Genomic DNA, 11,888 nt, shown 5'->3' with positions numbered 1-11,888 from the left:
GGAGGGAGGGAGGGAGGAAGAAAGCCATCCTTTTCACATCAGCATTCTTTCTTCCCAGTGACATGCCATACCTGTAGATTATGGAATAGTTAGATCCCCAGAGAATGAAAGAGCAAAAAGCAATGGGAAGACCCACAGCTAGTAAATAGCCCCTGAGGGCAACCTCTTGGCAAGTGGCCCAAAGGCCATCATGAAGGCTAGGTTTCCAAGGAGCTGAACTGGGCAGGTAGTTGAAATGAGGAGTACCAGCTAGACAGCCAAAGAGCCCCACAGTCACCACAGGGTGTTTAAAAACCAGAGAAAGGTCTCTAGCTAGCCTTTGTGGTTGCTGTGGGGGCTTTGTGTGATTTTGTGGACCAGAATAGCACAGGATGAGAAAGCATGGATGGATGGATTGTGTGTGAAAGAAGAGTCCAACCTGATTAAATCATAGACCCATCAGCTTGAGTTATCCTCCCCAATATCATGTCTCATCATAAAACACTTTTCCATATAAAATGAGCATATCCTTCTCACTAAGTTGCTTGTGATATTGTTAGATTGAGAATTTGTCAAAGATCTAAAACTATAAACTTTTGACTTTGTGAATTTTAAAAGATTAATTCAGGATGCCTTTTTTTCCCCAAAATTGAATGAAAATAGAAGGGTTCTGCCACCAGAAAAAGAAAGTATTTTGAAAATCCTCCACCTATCCAGAGAACCAAATGGTTAGTAAATTGGAGTCAGAAACAAACCCCACCTGCTAATTGTATGACCACTGTCTAGTCATTTCCCCTTCTTGAGTCTTAGTTTCCTCACCTGTCAAATAAGAGTTACACTAGATAACTTCTAATGTCCTTTCTAGGCCTAGCTCTCTGATGCTACCTACCCAAGGGGTTGACACTGAAAGCTACACTGCTACCTGGTCTTACTCTGTAGTCTCCTACCAAAGTCTCTTTAAATTAAGTATCATTAGCTTTTTATCCAGAGGCCAGTCTGGTTCAGTGGACAGAGTTCTAGACTCAACAACAGAAGTTACTTAGAATCCTGCCTTATAAAGCTAACTAGCTAATCCGTGTCAGAGGCACTTCTTCATCTCTTGTCTGATGGTCTTCACCAAAGTCATGCTGGGTTGAGTCCCTACCCGGTTACTATTCCTTTTCATTTGATATTTTGTAGACGACTGCAGGAGTAGATCAAAATAATTTCTTTTTATGGTTAAATGACTTCAGCTTATCCTCTGTGAGCTCACGGAAAGCATCTTTGGAGTGACTCCGGCATCAGGCAGGATGACGAAGCTGCTACGAGTCTCATGATGATCTTGCTTTCTTTTGCTAGATATCTGTATTTTGAAAGCCTTTCTTTCCATGTAGCTATTTGATATGACACCTTTAAAAACATCAGGTCTCAGGATTTTCAGACCGATGTTATGTCTGGGTGACTCTGGGCATCAGTTCAACCTACACCAGGCTTTATTGGCTAAGTTCTCAAGGATACTTTGAGGCCTTGTCCTCTTCCTTGTCTCACATCATTTCACATCGTTACCAATTGACCCCTTCACTCAGTGTCTGATGATGATATGATTCTTCTGCCTTTTGACACACACCCCCTTCCCTTAATTCCATCCCCTTCCATCTACTCCAACAGGTGAGTTCTACCATCATTCCCATTTTTTCTAATCTCCATCCACTCCCTATCTACTAGTTCCTTCCCTGCTGCTAAAAATAAACAGGACTCCAAAGATCTCACGAGGCCATGCTATGCTCACCAGCTATCACCCTATAAGCCCCTTCATCTTTTCAGACAATCCCTTTGAAAAGCCATCTATAATTGGTATTTCCATTTCTCCTCTTTGTCCTGAACTCTCTTCAGTCTAACTTACAACCTCATCATTCATAGGACTGAAGACTCAGAGGGTTATAGATTTTGAGCTGGAATGGTCCTCAGATGCCATAGAATCCAATGCTCTCATTTTCAGATGAGGAGACTTAAACTCAGAAAGGATGAGTGATTTCTCCATAACCAGTGTATGTCCTGAATTCACATCTTCTTGACTCCAAATCCAGCACTTCATCTACCTGAACCAATGGAGATGTGAACCCAGGCTCTGGAAAAGCAAAACACATGCTCTGACCCTGACCCACAACTGCAGTGGCTCATTGCAAAGTTACCAGTGACCACTCAATTGCTCAATTCAACAACTTTTTTCTATTCTTCATCTTTCTTGGTCTCTCTGAAGCATTCAAGATGGTAGATGACTGTCCTCTCCTCTAATTTCAAGATTTTGTTTGTTCCCCGCTTGTCCAATGGATCTTTTTCAGTCTTCTGTTGTTGGATCTTCATCCTACCCTATCCCCTTCCAACAACTAGGGCCTCAATACCTTTTATATCTCTTCAATACCTTTTATATGTGTATTTGTAGGTGTTATCTTCCCTTTTGAATGGGAAAGGGACTTTGCCCTTTGAAGGGCAGGGACTGTTTTTGTTTTACTTTGTATCTCCAGAGCTTAGCCTGGCACATCTTGGTGTTTAATAAATGTTTGTCTGAATGCATTTGTAGTTTAGCGCTTTTTCATCTGTCAGTCCATATATATGCTTCATGTGCCATAAATCTAACCGACTTATGTCTTATTAAGGATTCACAAGGACCTACATTTTTTCCATCTGCCATTCTATGTTGCATAGTTTCCTCCATTTTCCTTGCATTGTTTACATTGATCACCAAATATAAGGTCCTTGTGGATAATCCATTTTATTTTCTGCTGGGAATAATCTCATCTTGAACTGCTATTATAAACCCCTCTCCAATCAGTAGCCACATTTGTTCAACACTACTTGTCTGACATATGTATGGATGAGTTCATGATGATGTCACTCATGGAGGGCCTTTGAATTATACTCCTAGATGTTAGCTGTTCTTATACCATGTACAATGGCAGACCATTTATATTATGATGTCGTATTGATGGAAAATGGAAGTACTTATGTCTTCATTCCATTTAGCACACGCTAACGATTTGCCCATGAAGCATTTCTGGGGGTGGAATGTTGGTATTTCTGATTCTTCCTTTTATAACTTTTTTATGGTGCCAGAAGGTGGAGGAGTGCTTATTCTGATCAATCTTACATGCCAAACTAATCCTCAAAATGGATTTAAGTAGATCCATCCTAAAATCCCATCCTACTCTATTCCTTTTACTATTAGTAGTAATTGTATCACACTGACAGGAGTGCTGAGAGAATTATTAGTAGCACGCAAGTCCAACTCCGTCACATGAAATCTCAGCTAAAGATCACTTTGCTTGACATTTCCTTGTTTTCCTGTTGTTCCACTGTAAAGAATGAATTGAGATTAGGGGATTTTGCCTCCATTTCCCTTCTTAGACATTTCTAAACCATGCCAATGTGCCCATAATCCTCATCCTTTCCATTCCCTTTCATGGCTTGTTTTCCCCAAATAGAACATGAGCTTCTCAAGGACAGAGACTATATACTGTTTGCTTATATTCCCACCCCAGACCTCAGCACAATGTTGGGAACACAGTAGATACGTAATAATATTTTCATCCATTCATATTATTATTATCATCATCAATGATTTCCTTGATATAGAGATTACCAACGATGATTTATTTCACTGATTCAAGTCACCAATTTCTCTATAAATTAGTAAGGAAGAAAATAAACATTCACTAAATGTTTGCTCTGTGCCAGGAATTATGCGGTGTCTTTCAAACATTATTTCATTTAATACTTAAAACAACCCTGTGAGGTATGTGTTATTGTTACCCTCATTTTATAATTGTGGAAATTGAGACCAACAGAGATTAATTGCTTTAGCCAGAGCCAGGCACCTAGTAAGGGTGCCAAGATGAATCTGAACTCAGATCTTCCTGGCTCCAGGCCCAACCCTCTCTCCATGGCACTACCTAATCAGAATCAGAATCATAGAAACCAAATTGGATGACAGACAGACAGACGGACGGACGGATGGATGGATGGACAAATGGATGGCTGGATAGAGAGAGAGATGCCTCAATAGATACTTAGATCAATTCTTAGAGAGATACTCAGACGTGGATTACTAGATAGACAGTACTGATAACTGAACTAATAAAATATATGTTTTTCGAGAATAGTGACTGTTTTGATTTTGTCTTTGCATCTCCCAAGCCTAGCACGATGTCTGGCACATACTAGGTGCTTAATATATCTTCTTTTTAACTCCTGTATTCCACCTTAGAATCAATACTATGTATCAATTCCAAGGCAGAAGAGAAATAAGGGCTAGACAATAGGGGTTAAGTGACTTACCCAAGATCACATAGCTAGGAAGTGGTCTAAGGCCAAATTTGAATCCAGGACTTCTCATCTCTAAGTCTGGTATTCTATCTACTGAAACATCAGCCATCCCATTTAGTATATTCTTGTTGGACTGTAATGATGATGGTGGTGGTAGTGGTAATGATGATGATAGAATAGAATAGAATAGATAGAATCTGGTGAAGAGGAAGAAAAATAAAAGCCTGTTTCTGAAATAAAAATGGAGCTTGATTCTTGAATTTTGCCTTTGGAACTGATCCTGGTGGCAAAGTAAACAATAACTGTTTATCCTACAGTAGGACAGATGGGTGTTTTTTCAACCTCTTTCAGGTCTCCATTAACTACAGTCCTGATCTTCCCTCTCATAAATATTAATCACCATGCCACTCATTATTTCTATTTCTTTGAAGTCATCTTTGGCCTATTTATTTAAATTATGCAAGAGGTTTGTATTTCCTAAGATTACAACTTCACTAAGGATCAATGATGATGTCCCCTCTCTCCAGAGATTACAGCCAGTTCTGATTGATGGACACATTCAGGGACTCAATAGGAATTTTTCATTTCTGTCTAACATCCTTGATTAAAATAAAGCAGAAACCCTTTTAATAAAGGAGTCTGACTCCCCTACACTTATACAGTAACTTCATTGTATCACCTTTTACAGTAGGAATTTTCTGGTTTTAGGTACATTCCATTTTCTAACTGAAAGGGCATTTATGAACATATATAGCCAACCCTCATTTTGTAGGTGAGGGAATGAAGCAAATTCATTCATTCACAAAAATCCCTTGAGTATCTACTATGTAAGAGAAAGGTACTAGATGTCAGAGATATCCTCCAGTGGATAGAGTTGAACCTGGAGTCAGGAACACCTAAATTCCAGTACTGCCTCACTTACTAACTGTGTGACCCTGGGAAAGTCATTTAACCTCTGCCTACCCCAATTTCCTCATCTGTAAAATAGAGATAATAGCACCTACTTCCCGAGGTTATTGGGAATATAAAATGAGATAATATTGGCAGAGCACTTTGAAAATCTTTTCTCGCTATATAAATGCTAGCTATTATTGTTTGGATGAAACAACATGTATAGAGATATTAAACACAAAGTATAAACAGTAAATAGAAGTAATAATGACCTTGAGATTTACAAAATATTTCATATACACAATCTCATTTGATCTTCATGATAATCCTGTGAGATAGATGCTGTTATCCCCATTTTGTAAAGAGGAAACTAAAGCTAGTGGAGAAATTTCAAGGAGGAGAAGAAACACCAGAAATGGGCAGGGAGAAGACCAAGGTAGGCTCTCTGTAAGAGATTTCCCTTGCACTGAGTCTTGGGGGTAGCCAGAGATTTTCAAAGGTGGAGAAAGAATAGGAGAGAGAACATTCCAAACTGGGATGCAGGGAGTTTGTGTAAAGGCATGGAGTTGGAAGAAAGCATGTTATGAGGGTCAACAAGTAGATCACTTTTACTGGCATCCAGAGTATGGGAAGGGGAAGAATGTGTAGGAAGTGTAGACTGGAGCCAGATAATAAAAGGCTTCAAGCCCAGAGAAAAGAAGGGCTTCATCCTGGCATCAGAGGACCCGAGTTCATCCCATCTCTAACACAACTCCGGGTGGCCTTGAGCCAGTCACTAAATTTCTCTGAGCTTATAAATTGGTATGTTATATCAGCTTATCCAGGAATGTGCTCGTGGCATTTGGTGGTATCCTTACAAATGGCTAGCAATAGCATGACCATCTTAATTTTTGGCTCTTCTGAAGGACTGACTCAAGGGAACTGACGAGGGTAGGGGATTCAAATCCATTTGCTCTTCTCGAGCATGACTTTCTCTCCATACAGTCCTTGCTCTATGAATCCATGAGTTTTATTAACATAAATGCTGGAGTAAGGTCACATCAACTTATTCATGTCCTATCTGTACTGGCCTCCAATAAAAAGAATTTATTCCCTCCTTTTTAATGGCTCATTAATGCACCATATTTTATATGTGGATCAGCTGAGGGAAGTGGGAATGATCAGCTCAGAGAGAGAAGCCCCCTGGCAACAAGACAGCTTTCTAAGTATGAGGGACTGTAATGTCCAAGAAGACCAGTTTGGCTTGGCTTGGCTTAAGAGAGCAGATCTAGGAGAAATATGAAGTTGCAGAATGAGTCCTTTCCCATTAATATCAGGAAAATGTCTAATGTTTGATATGAACGATGTGAGCTCTCCCAAAGTGAAATGGGTTGTTTGGGGAGATCATAGGTTCCTCCTCATTGGAGCTATTTCCAAGCAGTGGCTAAATGACTACCTGTCAGGGGGGCCAGAGAGGAGATTCTTGTCCAAACCTGGGTCACACTAGCTAGACTCCAAGACACCTTCTAACTCTCATCTTCTGTGATCTTGTGATTACAATACAATGGATATATGTCAAGGATTTACCGCATACCTAGAATAGGCTTAGATCCTGTGGGCAGGATCCTTAATACCCAGGCAACAGCGTCCTTAAGTCCATGTGTGGATAAGTTGCAGGAAACAGTGGTGGTTTGTCTAAAGGAGAAAGGACAGGAAGGAATACAAGAAAGCTGACAGGAACTAGTTAAAAGGACCCAAAATGGAAGCTAGATCAGCCTCGTTCTGCTGGTCTCCCAGAAGAAGAACCAAGAGCAATATTTCTATAGAAGCTACAAAGAGGCAACTTTAGGCTGTTTGTTAATTCACTTCCCCAAAATGAGAGCTGAACCAAAATGGAGTGAACCACCTTGGGAGGTGGGGGATTCCTCTCCATTGGAAGTTTCAAAACAGAAGTGGAATATGTCCTAGTGGAGATTCCTTTTCAGGCACGAGTTGGACTCCACAGCTGCTGAGGTCCTTTTCACTCTTGAAATTCCGACTCTAGAGTACTCTAAATATTAGCCATAATTATTACCTTTAATCGGTTCATATTATTTCTCTTGTCTGTGAGAAACTTGAAGCACAGATTGATTGGACACTCGTGTACATTCACCCAGATTTTCAGGAACAGAACTTTGGAGCCCGGCTCACCTGACCCTCAGCCCATTCCTGTTTTTCACTTTAATAACTGGGTCAAGCATTTTCTCTTTTATAAGTGAAAAGCATGAGAGACCTAAGCCAAATAAAGCAAAAAAAAAACTCATATAAGTTGTGTCACTTTGGTTTTTGATGACTGGGGCGAGTTCTTCTGCAGCCCACTCTTGACTTCAAAATGTCTATGCTTCAAAGGATCTGTGAACTCATGGATGTGGGGACTCCCTCATAAGGGATCATTCCCAGCCCATCCAAACCTAGGCCTCCTAGGCAACCCTGTCCAGTTCTTCTCATAAGTCCTTGAGGGAGGGGCTTCCAAAGTTCTAGGGTCTCTTTCTCTAATTCTTTTCCCACTCTATCAATACCAACGGGAAATATGAGTTGTCTAGCCCTTACTCTCACGACATGCCATATCATCTTCTTTTCCTAATCATACATTTCTCTGCTCTTCTCTTTTTTCACCACGTCTCTTCTGCAGTTTTCCAGGGGAAACATGCCCCAGCCTCTCCATTCCCCCAGCGTGCCTCGTCATCAGGTCACCTGAGCCTTTGATTTTTTGGAGCCTGGTTTCCCGTTGCCTCCTAGCCACACAGGGACTAGAATAATGGTGTTAAAAAGTTGGGCCTTGGTTTTAGGGAGAAGCCCGGGGTCATTAAAAGCATTGAACAATTTCCCAAAGGCAATGCTCCTTTCATGACCTAAGGAGAAAAAAAGAAAAATAGGAAAAAGAAATTTCAGTATTGATTTTCTAAGATCCTCAAGACCAACTTTTTCTACTGATCTTTGGCCTGCTACTGAGGTCCATTGCTGAGTGATGAACTCGCTGACAAATGGGATCTCTGATGGCTGTTCCCATGTAAGCCTGGCTATTAGTGGCTGTGGGGCAGATTGTGCCTTCTTAATACAGGGAGGTAGAAAATTGCGGGTCCCATTGAGAGTGGTTAACACAATCGCCAGGACCCTGAAAGAGAAGCCCGGCGCGTCTCTCCCTCGTGGACTTGGGCTCTTTTTAGGGTCATTTTCAGAAGGGATAAAAGGAGATGACATCGGGGAGAGGACTCCCCCCACCCGCACCCCAGGCACAGTGATTGCTGCTTTGAATGCTCCTGCGGCTGCTCCTTTGGAGGCCGATTGATCCATTCCAAGGCGATGACCATTATATTTCGTTTTACTCAGAAAATGTAGGGCTTTTCTTTCTGTTCCCAGTTGTCTGCGATGATGGATAGCGTGACACTGTCTCTTAGTGCATTATTTTATATTGAATAATACTGCATCAAAGAATTAGCCAGGTTGGGCCATTCAAAGGTCGCCTGAAAGAAGATCTGCTCTATGAAAAGAGAGCAAATGCTACCAATTTAGCGAGGTGACCATTTAGGGAAGGGGCCAGGCGAGCCTTCTGGTAAAGCTGGGAGCTGCACATGTGATGGAGCCCCCCCACACACACACACACACCTCGCTAGATTCTGTTGTTTTCATGAACCATTTTCTTATCCAGGCGGTCCTGCCTCTTCTTCATTTTTAGAGGGTTTAGACTCATTCTAGAACCAGCCAGAACCAGGAACGCCGTGGGAAATGGGGAAAGGGGCAGATTTAGACTGGAGGGAGATCCCCGACCATGGCCCATCTGTGCCTGGGTTCTATCCCCCTCCGTAGACTCTAAGCTCCCTGAAGGCAGGAGCTCTCAAATATCAGTTTGGTCTTTTTCCTTAGATCCGCAACCCCTAACAGTCCCTGCATACCAGAGAGCTGATGACCATTGCTCGTTAGTGACAGCGAATAGGCGGTACAGTGGCTTAGAGTGACAGACCTGGAGTCAGAGACCTGAGCTCAAATACGACTTCCTCAGACACTTACCAGCTGTGTGACCTAGGGCAAGTCACTTAATCCTTTGTTTGACTCAGTTTCCTCATCTGTAAAAAGGGGATAATCATGGCACCCATCTCCCAGAGCGTTGTGAGAATCAAATGATAATAACTGTAAAGTTCCTTGCCAACATTAATGTGATATAGAAGTGCTAACCCCTTTTATCACTGTGTATATATATATATAAATATCTGTGTATCATGTAGGTATCTAAACACATATACACATGCACACATACATGTACATACCATCTCACTGTGTTTATAAAGACTCATTTACTCAGTAGGGCAATATGGCACTTTAGAGGCTAGCTTCCAACAAGGTGCCGCTCTGTATTTAAGTCACCATTATGTAAACAATTCTGGAATGATATTATACACACAAACACACACTTAATTTACAAAAACTCATCAATCCTCTCCTACATACCAGCCTATATGCTGGGGGCTGGAATACAACAAACGTGACCTGGTCTCGGATTCTCTATGTGCGTGTTGTATGTGTATGTATGCATGTGCATATGTGTAGAGACACTCACATTTATATATGTGGCATATGTAACATATAGTAAATGTGTACAGTTTGCATTTTTCCACATTTCATATTAACTTTAATGATTTCATTTGAATTGAAATTCATTGAAATGAAATATTTCATATTTGCTTTTCCAGGCACGTGTCATTCCTTCCGGATAGGATATGAGCTCTTTGAGGATAGGCATCATGGCATATTGATGTTTGTATCCCCAAGTCCCAGTGCTATAGTAATACCTGGCATACAGCAGAGGGTCAATAATAGCTCTTAGTTACTCCCCTGCCCCAGCCACCATTTTTAGTCTGCATTTCAGGCTGACTTCTCTGTCCACATTGTTTCTCCCAGACAGAATGGAAGCTCTTTGAGGGCAGGAATTATTTCATTTTTGATTTTCATTCCTAGAACCTAGCAGCCTGCTTGATACATAGTAGGTGCTTTTTGTTGAATGGAATTGAGAGAGAGGAAGCATTTGTAAACAACAGAGGCACCCCCAAGCAGCGCTAGCTGCCTCCAGAAGGTCTGGGCTCCTTCTTGTTGGAACTAGATGATCATGCGTTGGAGATGCCCATGTAGAGGGGACTCTTGCTTAAGCCACAGCTAGACATCATGATCTCTGGGCTCTGATCCAACTAGGAGATTCTGTGCTAGAGATTTTTTTCCTGGAAAAGCTTAAATGCCTTACAAAGTTACCTCAAGTTCACCTTTGGTTTTTCCATTTGACATTTCACTGTGCTTGTGACAATAGCTCTCTTCTTACCAGCCACTGGCCGGAACCCAAGACTTCTTTTCTTGGCTAACATTTTTAGAATTTAAGGTTTTCAGTTTCTTGTTCCATGAGATATCATTTCTGGAAGAAGAAAATTATTCCAAACTAGCACCCTCTTTGGTATGGCTCTAGGCTTCTGTTCAGATGACCAGAGAACACTCAGGGATGGGAGAACATGAGGACTGGAGCATGAAGAAGCATGGCGCTAAGTCGTGTGAGTTCTCCAATGCACTGACCATCTTTCTTCTGCACCAAGAACATTCCAATACTCTCCAGGCATCTGTAATCTCAACCATGGAAGCATTCCTCCTAAAGCTACAGATTGAAACCTAGGCATGCCTACCCACCCTGTTTAATTCTTGTCCAATTCTTCCCATAAGTTCTCCACTGTGGGGCCACCCGATATGCTGGGGATCCTCCTCTAGACTTGTTGACATTTTAAGGTTATCCAGAGAGCATTTCAGCTGTCCCATAGTTATTCTTTGCTTTCTCTGTGTGACTGACCCAATGGGTTTTCTGATCATCCATTTCTTTAAAGTTCTCCTTTATACTTCTTCCCCCAAGTAATTTCTCATTTGTAATGTTATGCAACTGATCCCTTCCACCATGTATGTCTCCACGATCCTCTGGGTGTTTCTCCCTTCTTCAGAGATGGTTGTATACCATGACATAATTAGAGAAATGTTGTTATTAAAAAGTTGGGCCATTGTTTCAGGTAGAAGTTTGTGGTCATTACAAGGACCTCGCTACAAAGAATTTAAAAAGACTAAAGTATCAATATAGAATGAGCCTTTTTCTGATTTCCCTTGATCCTGACAGTTGCAACAGCCCCAAACAAGCCCCAATTCCCTCTACAACCTGCTGGGTGTTTATCAAGGGCCCAGTGGGCATTCTTTTGGCAGGGAGGTTATTTTGTAGAAGATGTGATGTTACTTTTCATGTGTTTGATCTTTTCATGGCTAAGGGTGGGTCTTGTTTGTCCAATACAGATCTCCATAGCTGTGTGGATAGTGTTTGACTTTGCACATTAGTTGGTTAAGTGGGTCAAAATGTGTGCTCTTCTCTTCTCTCAGAATTTCTTTCTTTCAAAGACACATTGAGCTGTAATGTAGAACCTCTCTCCCCCAGAATCCTTTGCAATCTACTCAGATTGCAAATAGTCTGTCAAGGTGAGAGATACCATCTAGACCTCTCTTAAGATGGATGAAGTTCTATCACCAGGTCAGCCTAACTCCATTTGGCTGACCCATGGCACCTCATTCTCTGCATTTGATCGGCTGTGTATTAGCTTTGATGTAAAAATGGGCTAATAAGGCCCTCCTTGAACTTCCTCTCACTGAGGCAAAAAAGAGCCCTGGATTGGGAGTCAAGATCAAGCTGG

The sequence above is a fragment of the Gracilinanus agilis genome, chromosome 1, assembly GCF_016433145.1.
Source record: "Gracilinanus agilis isolate LMUSP501 chromosome 1, AgileGrace, whole genome shotgun sequence".
Classification (NCBI taxonomy): domain Eukaryota; kingdom Metazoa; phylum Chordata; class Mammalia; order Didelphimorphia; family Didelphidae; genus Gracilinanus; species Gracilinanus agilis.
The sequence above is the reverse complement of the archived record's forward strand: the minus strand, read 5'-3'. Positions refer to the sequence as shown.